Source organism: Oncorhynchus clarkii, chromosome 26 (assembly GCF_045791955.1).
Source record: "Oncorhynchus clarkii lewisi isolate Uvic-CL-2024 chromosome 26, UVic_Ocla_1.0, whole genome shotgun sequence".
In the NCBI taxonomy this organism is placed as follows: domain Eukaryota; kingdom Metazoa; phylum Chordata; class Actinopteri; order Salmoniformes; family Salmonidae; genus Oncorhynchus; species Oncorhynchus clarkii.
Window position 1 is genome coordinate 7,196,175 of NC_092172.1, and position 16,322 is coordinate 7,212,496.

At 42.1% G+C, this 16,322-nt stretch overlaps 1 protein-coding gene across 4 annotated transcripts in view; it reads right to left on the minus strand.

The window, feature by feature from the left end:
- Positions 1–16,322, minus strand: part of LOC139384811 (leucine zipper protein 2-like) — a 168,275-nt gene that overhangs the window by 88,987 nt on the left and 62,966 nt on the right. The window lies entirely within an intron of this gene.

Below are 16,322 nucleotides of genomic sequence, written 5' to 3' on the forward strand. Positions count from 1 at the left end.
GGGTGGACCTTTGGGGACCAGCACGACTCAAAAATTCCCCCTGCTTATACATGTGTAGGGTTCATTGCAGATATATGAGACCATTTTCAGTGTCACCCAACCCAAGCTGGTACACAGCAACTGATGCAATAGTCCATTATTGTGTAGAAGTTTTACAATAAACTGAGCAAGGAAGTGAAACATTATTCCACCGTGAACAGGAATCTCTCGCCATAAGCTTTTTCTTTCACGTAAGCAAGGCCAGCTAATTTGTCCATCACTTAAATTGCATACGATTCTACAGTGTTCGAATTTGAAGACATTGCAATAGAAATACTTAGCATAATAAATTAATCAATTCAATCATTTCTTGCAGGCATTTTCATGCATAGATTTATGACAATTACTTCCCTTGACGTTAAGCACTCCGTCATTCTGTTATTTCCTCTTTGGAGACAGCATTATTTTTTGGACATTAATTTAAATACTGTTTATGAATAACGCATCAAAGGATATAAAGACATTTAAAGAAAAAAATCCACCCCACTATCTTTGCTATTTGTTTCATTAGACTATTGTTCATTTATTCCCATAATGTTTCGTATGTCAACAATCAAGTTTTCAATATACAGAAATACAGCCAGAAATGTATCAAGTAAGAATTTTGCTAGTCTCCCGGGTGGTGCAGTGGTTAAGGGCGCTGTACTGCAGCGCCAGCTGTGCCACCAGAGACTCTGGATATCCCTACCGGCCGTGACCAGGAGGTCCGTGGGGCGACGCACAATTGGCCTAGTGTCGTCCGGGTTAGGGAGGGTTTGGCCGGTAGGGATATCCTTGTCTCATCGTGCACCAGCGACTCCTGTGGCGGGCTGTGCGCAGTGCGCGCTAACCATGTTTGCCAGGTGCACGATGTTTCCTCCGACACATTGGTGCGGCTGGCTGGATGCTCGCTGTGTTAAGAAGCAGTGTGGCTTGGTTGGATTGTGTATCGGAGGACGCATGACTTTCAACCTTCGTCTCTCCTGAGCCCGTACGGGAGTTGTAGCAATGAGACAAGATAGTAGCTACTAAAAGCAATTGGATACCATGAAAAAGGGTTAAAAATAAATAAATAAAATAATTTTAAAATTTTACAAAATTAAAAATTTGCTAGGACTGTTTGGGAGTGGTTTGACTCGGGTGGGGGGAATACTTAAAACGTCCTGTTATTGGAAGAGGTTTGGAACGCTCTTTCTTATTGGTCTATTTACTGCCTGGTGATCACTCCATTCCACCAACAGCTTTTACCAACAGCTCCAACAGCTTTTACACTAAAATGGCATTATCGTAAGGTTCACAATTTCACAGTATTATTCCAACCTCATAGTGTGGAAGTATATTGTAATGAAAACAGCAAGGAGCAGGTCTCGAACCCTCTACCTTCTAGCCCGAGGTCCGGCGCGCTATCGACTGTGCCGCAAAAGCATGCTCGTGCGGCAGGGTAGATTTCCGCGCTTATAAACCCAGGGTCGTTACAATATATAAAACACAGGAAAATCGTGTTCGCCCCAGCGCCTTTGTGGGGAGAGTCCAAATCGCAGTAGATATTCTACTGTTCTATTGATCGTGCAATGATGTCAGAGAGAGGAAAAATAAAAACTGTTCGCAGTTTGTAGTAACTTCTTAGACGTTGTAATATCCCAAATGGATGTGGCTGTTTCACCATTAAGGATTCCAGCTTTAAGCCTATCTTAAGGTGTAAACCAAATGTACTTGCTTGGAGGTGAGAGCTTGTCAGCATTCGGTCTGCTCTCTCCTCGGTCATGCACACTCTGAATCGTTTTCACAGTAGACGTTCAACATGAAACCATTCTCCCAGCTGTGGCCGCGTCTCGAAACGGCATACTTTATTTAATAACACTTGGCCCGAGCCGTCTAGACGCGCAGCCTGCATTAAAGTGTCACCCGGCGAAGGGAAGAAAAAAAACCTAGGGGGAAAATCGCTTTTTCAGGCAACTTTAATATCCGGACTGTGTTTGTGCGCACCATATTACTTCTGTGCCTTTAATAAATACGCCCTGGTACACAAAGAGACAAGGAGCGCCTTGCTCCTTCCCGCCTGATTTACACACGAGTTGTGACTCACTCTCCCTTCCCATGATAGTAGGCAGAAGCTCTCAACTGGGTCCTATTTTACAAAGAGGGTGTTAAAAAGATAGATTTGAGCAAGGTTGCCAGCTCCAATGAAATCTTTGACATAGTGTTTTCGAATTCAGCTCCCACTAACATCCAGTTCCTGTAATGTGTTGTGAGCCCCTGTGCAAATCTTGTGTTCCAATCAAGCTGAATGCCGTTACACTCTTTTCTTTGAAAGGCACACATGCCAAACATAAAAATCTACACAGTATCTCTCTATTGAGGCTATAGATAATACACTTCCACTGTGTGGGAGAGAGAGAACACCTTTTCAGTCGAATACATTTGAAAACGACTACAAAATTAATTTGGGCTGCTGCAAAGGCAGTACACACCTACAAACCAGGCAGAAATGTGTAGGATGAGAAAGTCAGAGCAAGTAACATTCAGCCCCGTTCAAAAAAAAAAGAATTCCACATAACATCATATATTCTGTTGAAATCCGCTGTTTACTCTTATTAATTTAGAATGCTGTTACGGCCTTGTAAAACATGTGCCATATAGAATAGACTGTAGTATGATTATTCTATACTCTTTTATATGGTTGTATGATGTCAATATCTTCTCAGTGTGCCAATGTAGAAAGAAAGCAAACAAACACATATGTATATGTGAGGTTTGCCAGAGCATGTGAGGTGTTGCAAGCCTTTTGAGTTAAAGCTCACATCTTTCACTCCTAGTAATTAAAAATTGATCCTGCTGTCGCAGAAGGACGATAACTGCGTCCATGAACCCAGACACACAATGGAAAACTGTCACGACTTCCGTTGAAGTCGGCTCCTCTCCTTGTTCGGGGGGCGTTCGGCGGTTGACGTCACCGGCTTTCTAGCCATCGCCGCTCCATTTTTCATGTATCCATTTGTTTTGTCTTGTTCCCTGCACACCTGGTTTTCATTCCGCAGTCAATTCATATGTATTTATTCCTCTGTTCCCCATCATGTCTTTGTGTAGGATTGTTTGTGTTTCGTGTATTTTGATATTGTGGATATTGTTACGCGCATTACTTTTTGACGATGTTCCGTGTTTTGAGCAGATTATGTTCCGTGTTGAGTTATTTTGTGCTGTAATTTTGACCGGAATAAAAAGTGTGCCTGTTCACTACACTCTGCTCTCCTGCACCTGACTTCGCCTCCAATACACACTCCGAACAAAAACGACTTAATATGAAATGCATTATTTGAGAATGGTGGACAAAAACAGGTTGGATAGAGCACGATAACAGAGCATCAGTGTAATAGGCCGTAGTGGTAAGATGGGATAAAAAGGGGATGATGCGAGCAACCAAAGCTTCTTGGTTAGACCACATGAGTATTTATCGGTTTGTAAATAAGTAAAGGCTGTATAATCGCCTTAGACACACACCACAATAAGCAGATGTGTTTGGAAGCAGCACTACATCTCGAGAAAAAAAAATCACCTCCCATGAATTCTGTTCCTTTGCAGAGAGAGTGGAATAGCCAGGAAAAATACAATGCATTGTGTTCCTGCCTAATCACATGTAAGTGTGGAATAATGACCGATCAAAGATGTGTTTTGAGATCTACTGCATTGCATTGGGGGTTTTACAGCACCACTGATCTACAAATCATGATTCTGCTCCTCACCTTGCTCAAACTGATCCCCTCAAGCAAGCCGGTTATCTATGGCAGTGGTTCTCAAACATCTCCTCGGGGACCCCCAGCCATTCCTTGTATTTGATCTATTTCAGTATTTTCAAAGCTAGCACACCTGATTCAACTTGTCAACTAATCATCAAGTCTTTGACTAGGTCAGTCAGGTGAGCAAGTTCAGGGCTACAAAAACATTGTGAAATGTCTGGGGGTCCCCGAGGAGAGGTTAGAGAAGCAATGATCTACATATGAGAGCTATAGTGGCTCTGTGGGACTTTCTGACCAATAGCAAAGGAAGAAGTGAAGTTGGCAATAGGCAAGCACATGCACCTGATTCACATCAAGGGCAATCAGTGAAGCTTCTGCCCCACTTACAAGTGTAATTCAGAAAGAGGGAAGAAGAATGAGCCGAGGGGGGAGGAAGGAGAGAGCGAGTGAGTGAGAGAGGGTGGGGAATTTGGAATTGGATGACGGATGGGACTTGATTACTGGTTAACGACACTGCTGGTGCTCCATTCCGTTTTGGATGACAAATCCTCTGGCGGTGGGATGATCAATTTAGAGTAGGCAAGACCCTGTTTGACTCCATTGTTTAGGCACAGTCGGGCCTGTCTCTGGGAGTGCTTTGAGTTTGTTTTCTGTCACTTATTTGCTACAGTGATTTGCCACTTCACCAACTCCTCAATAAAATCCCCCCAATCAGGCTTTTCATTAAATGTGTTTGTGTTCCACTGGTCTGCTGTGTAGAACACCGTCGCAAGGTTAGATGTCTCTTCTCCACACTATCTTGGCAGAGTTGCAAGACGGACATGATGAAATGCAAAGTCGAGCATGCAATATGGATCTTTTCACAAAAATTGCAGCTTAACAAAGAGGAAAAGGCTCAGAAAGGGATGACTGACACGCTGAAATGAAACTCTTGACAGGTTTGAAATTGACATTCACACATCAACAAACATTCTGAATTATAAACATCAGGGAGGAGTGGGCTAAGATGAGAGACCATACATTACTGTTATGAAGAGAATATGTGGTTCTATTACATTGATGTGTAATATAAATTGTTGTTCAACGGTGACCCAACCCCTCAAACAAACCACATCTTTAATAACTGTCCTACTCAGATATTCCAAGAGGAGCTATCTTACATGCTGAGAATACAGCATATTTTGCCTCCAGTTTTTAAGCATCTGTGAGACTGTCGTGTAGTTTCTCTTTTACATTGCATGGAATGTGAGCTGACTGAATTAAAGCCAAAAAACAACAATATATACATTGATTAGGCTGGTCTGAGAATTTCAAGTTGAATATAGATGTTTTGTCCATCAACGCCAATGTCTGTCAGATATTGACATTCTCTCCAGAAATATGGGCAGGTTAATTACCTCAATCCTAACCTCGAAAAGCCCTTACTTCTCCCTAACCCCATCCTTCACCTCAACCACAAACTTAAATTCAGAATCATAACCCTCACAATGATGGAAATAAGATGAAATTGGAGGGTTTGATAAGAATGTCAAATATGGCATAGTCAGTTCTTTCAAAACGTCAATACGAGACGTTGGCCTACCCAAATACTGCACATTTATCTGACCTTTCCCCAAAATGTCTGCATGCGATGAAAAAAGGCGTCACACCAAAAAAGCTCTCTTATTTGTCAGCTATAGCCCATCAAAGTCAGTTCAGCCTGGAATATAAAACAAACCAACATTCTTGTTAAATAATTCCCATTGCTTCAATGTCAAATTCATTTTGAACGGCATAAAACCTCTGACTACCCTATAGCACAGACCCTACCAGACAACGCCGTCTGACATACATTTGATTAAATTAGCAGCTAATGTGTTGCCTTTTCTTTCACAGCATTGTTAACAGGAATCCAAACACGTTACAGTGTAACAACACCGCAATGTTATTCTAAAATCTAGTTCATGTTTTTAATAAGAACCTCGACAACGGGAAAAAGTCCAACCCTGTCTGCATAACGTGTTCATAACAATAGACATAAAATATACTCTGCCAGCCCCACAAAACTAGATCCTTCACATCAAGCCCCAGGCGTGTTTTTATTTTACACCATGCTTGTCAACATGCTGAATTAATAGATGAAGGAATCCATACACCCATAGTGTGGAAGTGCCCATGATGTTTTCAAGCTAATGGAAAGATATAACGCCCTGAATTTGAATTACAGTTCTACAAACTCCTTGCATCCAGAGAATCAACAGTGGTATGCCAAATGCGGAGTTGCTTTCGATCTCGCTGAGAAACCCAGTGTTGACGTCTCTCATTTATAGCTGCTGTGTGATCACAATAAAGACAACCAACCATTTGGGAAGTTTTACATTAGAGGAGATGTTTGCACTTTGAGTGACTCACGTTGTGGTTTTTGTTGACTTTTGCTGTATGGGAATCATCTTGCCTTGGTGAGTCCTCCTTCTGCAGCAGCAGTGTAGCACACACATTTTAATTAAGGCAGATAGATTACCAATAAACAAAAAAGTCTTTGTCTCATTTCAAAGAGCAGCGCAACATTCAGAATCAATCTAAATTCATCACACTCGGGGCACCTGCTTTCACAACTGCGCGGGGGTCCTGGCTGATGAGAGAGAGACGACAACGGACAGCAATCTGACAGAAGCATCCAAGTCAAAAGACCTCCTCTCGATTTAGCTGTGCGAAGCAGGCCAAAAAGCCACCGTAGGTCACTTCAAGGCTCCACACCCCCACACAAACCAATTTTCCCAGAGGACCAAATCCACTTGTGCCCAGACAAACGTTCGTGAAAACAGGCTAATGCGATGTTACTTGTATTGGCAGGGCTCGACATTAACGTGTGTTCCCTTGTCCGGGAAAACAACCCCAAAAAATGTTGGGCAAGCAGAATATAGATTTACTTTGATCAGAATTGGATCAGTGTCCTCTGGATGCAGAGTTTTGCACGCTCTTCTCCCAATTACTGCACAGTGCATCGGGGTAGAATTGCATTGAACTGACAGGCACAAGAGGTCTTTTTCAATTACCTTTTGTGATCAAAGTGCAGAGCCATGTGTAAACTCGTGTGCACATCCGTTGTCATTCCTCGCTAGCTTGTGAATTTTTTGGCCAATTAAAGCAAATTTCTGGTCAGCAAATAGTGTTCGTATGGCCATGAAAATCATGGAAAAGTTAATGTGTGAATCACATGCTTGTGTGTCAGTGCGAGTGGGCCTAAGGAGTGGGAGAGAGACATTGCAGCAGCAGATTGTCTGTTGTCTATTAGATAGCCAATTCAAAACACACTGTGCTGCCTGGTTAGTTATCTCGGCAGTTAACTTTCCAGCAATTAGCATATACACTGAATACAAAATATAAATGCAACATTTCTGCACATCATTTTTTGTGCGTATGGGACATTTCTGGGATCTTTTATTTCAGCTCACGAAGCATGGGACCAACGCTTTACATGTCCCATTTATATTTTTGTTCAGTTTATTAATGTCATCGTGTCACGTTCGCGAGGAGAGGCGGACCAAGACGCAGCGTGATATTGGGTTCCACATCTTTTAACCCATGAAACACACAAAAAAATAAAACAATAAAGGCAAACGACACGTGAAGACAATGACGTGCTCACAGGCAACGACACATAAAACAAAGATCCCACAAAACACTGTGGGGAAATGGCTGCCTAAATATGATCCCCAATCAGAGACAACGATAAACAGGTGCCTCTGATTGGGTACCATACCAGGCCAACAGAAACAAACACACTAGATTACCCACCCTAGTCACACCCTGACCTAATAAAAAGGCTCTCTATGGTCAGGGCGTGACAGTCATGTCCGGTGTCCTAAAAAAATTCACTGGCACTCCCGCAAATGGCCGACATGCAATTGATGAACAGGGGTGCGTTAATCAACCAATGCAGCAAACTCCGGTTGTAAAACAAGTCCCTCAAGCGCTCAATATTGGGAGGTGAGAAATAAAGACATAAAAAGTATTTGGTTGTAATTGTAATGTTGTCATATTTTATAGGCCACTAAGGGTGAACCACCATCCGCCAAGAGCGCCTTAGTGGTTCCTTGCGTCATACCCTTTTTACAGGATTGTGTGAACAATCAGTCCCACTTGTCCAAAGGACAAGTGGCTTAAAAAGTGAATGTCAAGCCCTGATTATAGTAAATGAACACTAATGCCTAGAGTAATTTAGTCTTACATTAACTAAATTGCCTAGGCTCATGGCTAGCTTAACAAACTCAAGCTTATATACATGATTAACACTTTAATATTTTATTTGTACTTAACCTTTATTTTATCAGGGAGTCATACCGAGACCAAGGTCTCTTTTACAGCTGTGTCCTCTGACGAGAGGGCAGGGTCAGCTCCAATTAGCAATGGGGCCGACCAATCAGCTGCTTGGGGGGAATTTCAGGAAGCCATCCTGAAACACACATACAAACAAAACCACAACACAGAAACTGGGGAACGTAACAATTGGTAAGTGGACTGGAGCCAGCGCATGTAATGTTGCCATATTTTATAGGCCACTAAGGGTGAACAACCATCCGCCAACCTGCGTAGTTGCGCACCCAGCTCACTCAGGTGCTTCGAAATATCAAATTTGACGTTGTCCGTAAACTTGAGTTAATTTGCCCACAAAAGAAATCATACAATGGAAAGACCTGTGTGTTGTCCTTGTTAATGCAGACAGAAAAGAGCTCCAACTAATTAATCATAGCCTCAAATTTGTCCCGCACATTGAATATAGTTTCGGAGAGTCCCTGTAATCCTAGATTCAGGTCATTCAGGCGAGAAAAAACATCACTCAGACAGGCCAGTCGTGTGAGAAACTCGTCATCATGCAAGCAGTCAGACAAGTGAAAATTATGGTAAACTCAAAAAAAAAGTACTGTTCCATCTGGTGGAAATGTCTTGCTTAAGCCTTTTCATTTTCACTCCAAGCTGCTTCTGTATTGCTTGCTAGCTGTGAGCGTTTAAAATTACTGTGTTCTTACCTATTGCCACTGTGTCAGATATGCTGCGTTGGGCCAAAACACCTTCATTCACAGCCATTTGCAGCGTGTGTTACAAGCTTTTGTCATGTTACGTGCATTATCACGTAGCACAGCGTGTACATTCTCAAATGCCATTGAAATGGTAGCAGTGGTATGAGAACCAGCAGATTCTTGAGCATCCAATATGGCTTTCCTCCTTACGAAGTCCTCGTCGACCCACTGTGCTGTCCGACTCAACATGCTCATGGGGCTAACATCGCTGGTCCAAATGTCAGTTGTGAAGCTAATAGCAGTGACGCCCATAGCAAGTAGCTCATGGATGTGCGTTTCAACAATACTGTGTAACTGCGGTAGGGCAACATCTGAAAAATAGCGCCTACCTGGTAGTTGTGTACCGGGGCTCAAGGTGCTCGACCAGTCGGCGAAAGCCAGCATCATCCACCGCAGAGAACAGTTGATTGTCAAGGGCAATGAATTCCATTATCTTGGCGTTAATGGATTTTGCCTTTGAGTTGTTGCGCTGAAATGTTCTTACTCTTTCAAATGACTGCTCAACTTGAGCTTGTTTAGTTGTTGCAAGTGTGCGCTTAGTTTTTTTTCTGCTATTGTTCGAAGTAGTTGCTGAACATCTGGGGGTGATTCACTTTCAAATTAGTAATTTAGTTTGTGGTATTGAAAGATTTCACTTAATCCGCTCCTCGGGAAATAATAGCAGCGCAAATGTTGCATATGGCCTTTTTGTTATCTTCCTTTGAAACTTCAAAATACATCCACACAGCAGACATTGTGGGCCAGGTTAGGAATGCTGTGTTGCACATGTAACGTCATCTACCTACATTATACAGGTATGCACATCAGCTTTGATATCGGTTTTGCACATCGGCGTTAAACTACACATTACGCCTGATTTAACACCATCAGTAGAAAAACAATATCTTCTATCTGTCAAGTAATTGTTAAACCAGTTATATGCAGCCTGGTCTAGGCCAATTGAGGAAAGCCTCTGAATTAGCCGTGAGTGACCAACAGTATCGAAAGCCTTTGACAGGTCAATGAAGAGGGCAGCACAATGTTGCCTTTTATCCATACAGTTAAGCACATCATTTATAACTAGGGATGCAGCAGAGATAGTGCTATGACCTGGTCTAAATCCAAACTGATGTACATTTAGAATACATTTAAAGGATTTAAATATTTTAACTAGGCAAGAAAGTAAAAAAATAGGCCGATAATTATTTAGGTCACATGGGTCACCACCTTTGTGAAGGGGGATTACATGGGCCGTCTTCCAAACCTTGGGGAGGGTACCAGATATAATCGTCAGGTTAAAAATATGGGTTAATGATTGAGCAATCAGCAAAAATGGATCAAGCATATCTGCTCCCGTGGATTGGTGGAGTGCTGCAGAGATGTTTGTCCTTCTGGAAGGTTCTCCCATCTCCACAGAGGAACTCTGGAGCTCTGTCAGAGTGACTATCGGGTTCTTGATCACCTCCCTGACCAAGGCCCTCCTCCTCCGATTGCTCAGTTTGGCCGGGCGGCCAGCTCTATGAAGAGTCTTGGTGGTTCTAGAATTCTTCCACTTAAGAATGATGGCGTCAACTGTGTTCTTGTGGAACTTCAACCATTCCCCAGATCTGTGCCTCGACACAATCCTGTCTCGGAGTTCTACAGACAATTCCTTCAACCTCATGGCATGGTCTTTCCTCTGACATGCACTGTCAACTGTGAAACCTTACATAGACAGGTGTGTGCCTTTCCAAATCATGTCCAATCAATTTAATTTACCACAGGTGGACTCCAATCAAGTTGTAGAAACATCTAAAGGATGAGCAATGGAAACAGGATGCACCTGAGCTCGATATGGAGTCTCATAGCATACTCATACAGTGCCTTGCGAAAGTATTCTGCCCCCTTGAACTTTGCGACCTTTTGCCACATTTCAGGCTTCAAACATAAAGATATAAAACTGTATTTTTTTGTGAAGAATCAACAACAAGTGGGACACAATCATAAAGTGGAACGACATTTATTGGATATTTCAAACTTTTTTAACAAATCAAAAACTGAAAAATTGGGCGTGCAAAATTATTCAGCCCCCTTAAGTTAATACTTTGTAGCGCCACCTTTTGCTGCGATTACAGCTGTAAGTCGCTTGGGGTATGTCTCTGTCAGTTTTGCACATCGAGAGACTGAATTTTTTTCCCATTCCGCCTTGCAAAACAGCTCGAGCTCAGTGAGGTTGGATGGAGAGCATTTGTGAACAACAGTTTTCAGTTCTTTCCACAGATTCTCGATTGGATTCAGGTCTGGACTTTGACTTGGCCATTCTAACACCTGGATATGTTTATTTTTGAACCATTCCATTGTAGATTTTGCTTTATGTTTTGGATCATTGTCTTGTTGGAAGACAAATCTCCGTCCCAGTCTCAGGTCTTTTGCAACTCCATCAGGTTTTCTTCCAGAATGGTCCTGTATTTGGCTCCATCCATCTTCCCATCAATTTTAACCATCTTCCCTGTCCCTGCTGAAGAAAAACAGGCCCAAACCATGATGCTGCCACCACCATGTTTGACAGTGGGGATGGTGTGTTCAGGGTGATGAGCTGTGTTGCTTTTACGCCAAACATAACGTTTTGCATTGTTGCCAAAAAGTTCAATTTTGGTTTCATCTGACCAGAGCACCTTCTTCCACATGTTTGGTGTGTCTCCCAGGTGGCTTGTGGCAAACTTTAAACTACACTTTTTATGGATATCTTTAAGAAATGGCTTTCTTCTTGCCACTCTTCCATAAAGGCCAGATTCGTGCAATATACGACTGATTGTTGTCCTATGGACAGAGTCTCCCACCTCAGCTATAGATCTCTGCAGTTCATCCAGAGTGATCATGGGCCTCTTGGCTGCATCTCTGATCAGTCTTCTCCTTGTATGAGCTGAAAGTTTAGAGGGACGGCCAGGTCTTGGTAGATTTGCAGTGGTTTGATACTCCTTCCATTTCAATATTATCGCTTGCACAGTGCTCCTTGGGATGTTTAAAGCTTGGGAAATCTTTTTGTATCCAAATCCGGCTTTAAACTTCTTCACAACAGTATCTCGGCCCTGCCTGGTGTGTTCCTTGTTCTTCATGATGCTCTCTGCGCTTTTAACGGACCTCTGAGACTATCACAGTGCAGGTGCATTTATACGGAGACTTGATTACACACAGGTGGATTGTATTTATCATCATTAGTCATTTAGGTCAACATTGGATCATTCAGAGATCCTCACTGAACTTCTGGAGAGAGTTTGCTGCACTGAAAGTAGGGGCTGAATAATTTTGCACGCCCAATTGTTCAGTTTTTGATTTGTTAAAAAAGTTTGAAATATCCAATAAATGTCGTTCCACTTCATGATTGTGTCCCACTTGTTGTTGATTCTTCACAAAAAAATACAGTTTTATATCTTTATGTTTGAAGCCTGAAATGTGGCAAAAGGTCGCAAAGTTCAAGGGGGCCGAATACTTTCGCAAGGCACTGTACTTAATGTAAATAAGGTATTTAAGTTTTTTATTTAGAATACATTTGCTAAAATGTAGGGGGGGATGGAATCCCAGCAACAAATTAATATGTATTCTGGTTTATGGACACATCTACAACCAGTGGCAAAAATGTATTCGGAACATAAATATTTAAAGATTGGGACGCCATGAAATTAGACTTGACATATATGGCCACTCCCTCCCCCTTTATGTAATGTCACATCTGATTACATTATAATAGTGTACGTCAATGTTTTTTTATCACAGAACCATTTCATCGTGTTTCCCGAGAGAGCCAGAATGTCAGGACATGAGTCCTGTACCCAAATGTCAATTGTGTCCATTTTATTTTTAAGCTCATTCCCATGAGAGCCAGCAGGCATATTCAACTACTATTACTAGGATTAGACGCCCTAATTCTTTTGAGTTATGTCATTATTGGAGCTTATGAGCTTATGTAAGACGTACAATCGTTGCCACCCACAACCATTTGCACAAGTGTGATTGTAAACAAATAATCAAAACTTCATGGCAGCTGACCTGGAGTGTGCTCACACAAGATTATAAGAGAGAAACATCAAACCACCATCAAGTGCTGAGTCAGTGTACAGTGAGCAGGAAAGCTGTGTAGCAAATGCCAAGACGAGCTACTAAAATATGTAATGCACTCAATGAAGGTGACTCAAATCCGCTCTTTTCAAGTGTATCACCGCCGAAAGCCATTAGTCAATGTGCCAATTGACTGGATCGTCGTTGATCTGAAATAATCGGAAGACATGTTTAGATAGAGAGAAAAAACATGAGGCGTGGAAGAAAACTTGTTGCTGAACCTACTTCTGGAGCCAGCCCATCATTTCTGAAGAACGTTGAAGATTTGTCTAAAAAACTGAGGCACCTCCTTGAGTTGTTACATTTGGTTAACTTGGGGGAAACGGATGGCCTGAAGGGAAACCGAATGAGTGCAGATCCCCCAAAGGATTGGGATGAGAGGGCTAATGTTGTCTCATGAGAGCTTCAATCAACGAGTAAATGGAAAAGTCGATCTCACCTGCATGTACTGTCCAAATGTTTACACGGCATAGTTTACCACAGGGGTTTAGAAACGTTTTTGGTCCGCAACCCCATTTTGATATTCTAATTTTTTGGGTGACCCCACCATAGAAATAAAGTGACGTAATCAACGGCCAATGTTTACGTTTTTAATTGGGCCTATGGCAGTCTATTACAAATTAGTCTGACAGTACCTTTGACAGTATTTCAATCTGAAAGAAGTATGGTTTGAAGTGACTTAAATGCACCAGAAAGCTATTGGGAAGTTCAGGAGATCATCAGAAGATGTGTAGAAAAGAACATCATCAATAACCCCCCCCCCCCCCCCTCCCCCCCAGTCTGATTGCATGGTCTTGTCCACTCTATGAGTCCTGCACGGCCTGTGGGCATTGCAGAGGGAAGACAACTATGTGTTTGTGAGAGCCTTATATTTCAGTGATGGAATCATAATATTTTGTAGCTTAAACCGTTCAAAAGATAGGGACACATTTGTAGGAAGGAAACAGAAACCGATCTGTTTATTACAACCGCATTTAGTAGCTACCGGAGGTTACTGACTTAACCCTGGTTCTATGAACCAAGCACAATTTTATGTAAAAAAATTAAGTTTCACTCACAACCCCATTTTCAAATTGTGACCCCTAATTTGAGAAACACTGTTTTAGACTGTGGGAATTCAATAGAATGCTTTACCTGCTTTGCCTCCTTAGGGCTGGGTAATTCTCAGGGGGGCCGAGTAATTTTCTGAAGAATGCTCTGAAATGCTCACGTATAGGTGGGAGGAGTGTTTTTTTTCCCATGAAGAATAATAAATAGGGGTTTGAAAGACAGACTCCGCGCTCACAATTCGACATGCGGTATCCAAACATTTCCTTTTCTTTTGAGTTTTGAGAGCAGACTGTGTGCACTTTGCCCATGTTCATTTGGAGCGGGTTCTATTTCTGCATTGTGCGGTCCGAAGAGAAAGGTTCAATCTTAAGTCTCTTCTTCTGTTTGCCAGATTGGCTTAGCATCAGCTTGTCTCCTACCATGGCCTCTTGAAACGCTCACTCATACAACACTCAGCTCATGCATAATAACAGACTGACTCAAAGGACCTGACATAACTGTCTTTCCTGAGCTACACTGTAATACACAAACAATGTTTCTTGGTTTGACCCCCCCCCCCCCCCCCCCCCCCCCCCCAGGCATTTGGATTCACTAGCTGAGCTCTCTACCAATCTGCCAGTATTGGTACTAGGAACCGGGATCTCTTGCACGTCGTACCTGTTTCAAATCAGTTTCCGTAATGTCAATGCGAAGACACATCTCACATTTCGCACCCCACTTGCGTTGAGTTTTGTTTGCCGTCTGTAGTTGCTCTAAAGTTGCTCTTAAATTGCTTGTCTGACGAATAAACCACAACTTGATTATGTTTGTTGAGGAAGGGCAGTGGTCTTGCACTCCCTTTGCCCCGAGGCACAGAAAGGTTTTAAATGGGGTTCATCATTCATTTCACAGTCTCTAGCAAATACTTGTCGATGAATAGTAATGTTATAAGCAAACAGTCATATCTCTAAGCCAAATAAGGGTGAAGACCCTTTTGAAGTGACCGTTTGCATATGGGGTGAGGTGAGGTTGGGGTGCCTTGTGCAATCCCTAATTTAGTATAAAATATTATGCAGACTAATTTCTAGGCGTATGCTTTGTGGTCATGGCAATTTATGGGATTGCAAAGCCAGTATTTAAATCCACACTTATATGGGGGGTTCATATGTTTACGTGTAGCTATCCTCTCCAGAGGACACAGGAGTTCTGCAATGATGATCAGTCGTGCTCTAATTAAGCAATATGGCCCGAGGAGGTGTGGTATATGGCCAATATACCAGGGCTAAGGGCTGTTCTTATGCATGACACAAGTGCCTGGACACAGCCCTTAGCCGTGGTATATTGGCCATATACCACAAACCCCTGAGGTGCCTTATTGCTATTATAAACAGGTTACCAACGTAATTAGAGCAGTAAAAATAAATGTTTTGTCCTACCATGGTATACGGTCTGATATACCACGGCTGTCAGCCAATCACCATTCAGGGCTCGGACCACCCAGTTTATAAGAACAAAGATGACATTAACTCAAGACAAATAGGCATTTGGACTGATCTTGAATGTGTAGGTTTGCCAATTTAGTTAAAATATCTCAATATAATTTCACCCAATTCCAATCAAAAAATGACTCCACAAGATGTCCATGTGCAGAAAGTCTCTCAGTGCAGGAAACAAACACAAACAGAATATAGAATGATGCATCCCAGCAGGCAAAATTTGGCTGAAATCAGATTTTTTGGGATAGAGTTATATCAATTAGCCAGATTACAACCAGGTAATGACGTCTTTGGGTTGTTATTTGGGTGTTGTTATTTGACCAGCCCATGACATCATTAAATATGTCAGCCTTATGTGTTTTAAACCAGTTTTGCATAACAGGGCTTGATTGACAGGACCCATGGAGTTTCTCAATATTAAAAAACAACCAGGATCTCTTTAGGGCTCAATTATGTTTCACAGTAGGCTATGACGTCAAGCTAATATCACTCTACTACACTTCAATCACTTCCACACTTCCATCAAAAGTCTATTACCAAATGTTTAAACCCGGCAAATAGAAGAAACCCGAAGTCATTTTTATTAGGAAGGAGCCAGGTGTTTGCACTCTTAAGCCAATTAGTATGTTTAATGACTCAACTTAAACTTTAATGTATCAATTAAGTGTCAGGGAGAAATGAAAAGCAGCATGACTGCAGAATTATAGGGCCTGAGTTTTGGAAGCCGACCCTCTGATATAGACTGAATAAAACCATTTTAGAGTGTATTGTCCTTAGATTGATGTACAATGAGGTAAAGGCGCATGACACAGTCACGCCAGTGTGAAACGCTGATCAAGGACCACTTTTATCACTTAGGAACAATTCCAAATTGAGTGCTCTTAAAATTCCAATATGGTGAACCTCCTGGT